The 1,014-nt window shown below is 46.7% G+C and overlaps 1 non-coding gene across 1 annotated transcript; it reads right to left on the bottom strand.

Moving 5' to 3' along the window:
• Nucleotides 1–629: 629 nt before the first annotated feature.
• LOC126092953 (5S ribosomal RNA) lies at nt 630–748 on the bottom strand. Its single transcript, XR_007521375.1, has one exon. It is a non-coding gene; the product is annotated as a 5S ribosomal RNA (ribosomal RNA).
• Nucleotides 749–1,014: the final 266 nt, after the last annotated feature.

The raw sequence follows: 1,014 nt of genomic DNA, 5'->3' as shown, positions 1-1,014 counted from the left end.
CCTACTCCTGCATTACCCCTATTTGATTTTGTATTTATAACCCTGTAATCACCTGACCAAAAGTCTTGTTCCTCCTGCCACCGAACTTCACTAATTCCCACTATATCTAACTTTAACCTATCCATTTCCCTTTTTAAATTTTCTAACCTACCTGCCCGATTAAGGGATCTGACATTCCACGCTCCGATCCGTAGAACGCCAGTTTTCTTTCTCCTGATAACGACGTCCTCCTGAGTAGTCCCCGCCCGGAGATCCGAATGGGGGACTATTTTACCTCCGGAATATTTTACCCAAGAGGACGCCATCATCATTTAATCATACAGTAGAGCTGCATGTCCTCGGGAAAAATTACGGCTGTAGTTTCTCCTTGCTTTCAGCCGTTCGCAGTACCAGCACAGCAAGGCCGTTTTGGTTAATGTTACAAGGCCAGATCAGTCAATCATCCAGACTGTTGCCCCTGCAACTACTGAAAAGGCTGCTGCCCCTCTTCAGGAACCACATGTTTGTCTGGCCTCTCAACAGATACCCCTCCGTTGTGGTTGCACCTACGGTACGGCCATCTGTATCGCTGAGGCACGCAAGCCTCCCCACCAGCGGCAAGGTCCATGGTTCATGGGGGGATGAGATAGAGCCAACAGCACCCGGTGTTCCCAGGCGGTCACCCATCCAAGTACTAACCGGGCCCGATGTTGCTTAACTTCGGTGATCGGACGAGAACCGGTGTATTCAACATGGTATGGCCGTTGGCCCTTACTACTTAAATCGATTTTGCTGAAAGTCTTAAGTTACATGAAATCAGCCTATTAAAATCTCTGGTGGAGCCCTTCTTCTTAATATTCAGCGGCTGGCTTGCTAGAAAAGATCTTCACATACGTTATTATTATTAAGCGCTGCATTCAGTTGGGAAAAATCGATCGTTTTGAACACTTCGTTCAGTTTACGACAGATCTAAAATTTCAGATGTGGACGAAGCCTTTTTGGACGATTTCAATAAAACTCAGAGATTGCAGGCTC

The sequence above is a fragment of the Schistocerca cancellata genome, chromosome 7, assembly GCF_023864275.1.
Source record: "Schistocerca cancellata isolate TAMUIC-IGC-003103 chromosome 7, iqSchCanc2.1, whole genome shotgun sequence".
Lineage (NCBI taxonomy): Eukaryota > Metazoa > Arthropoda > Insecta > Orthoptera > Acrididae > Schistocerca > Schistocerca cancellata.
Note: the sequence above shows the minus strand (reverse complement) of the source record. Positions and strands in the feature narration are given on the sequence as shown.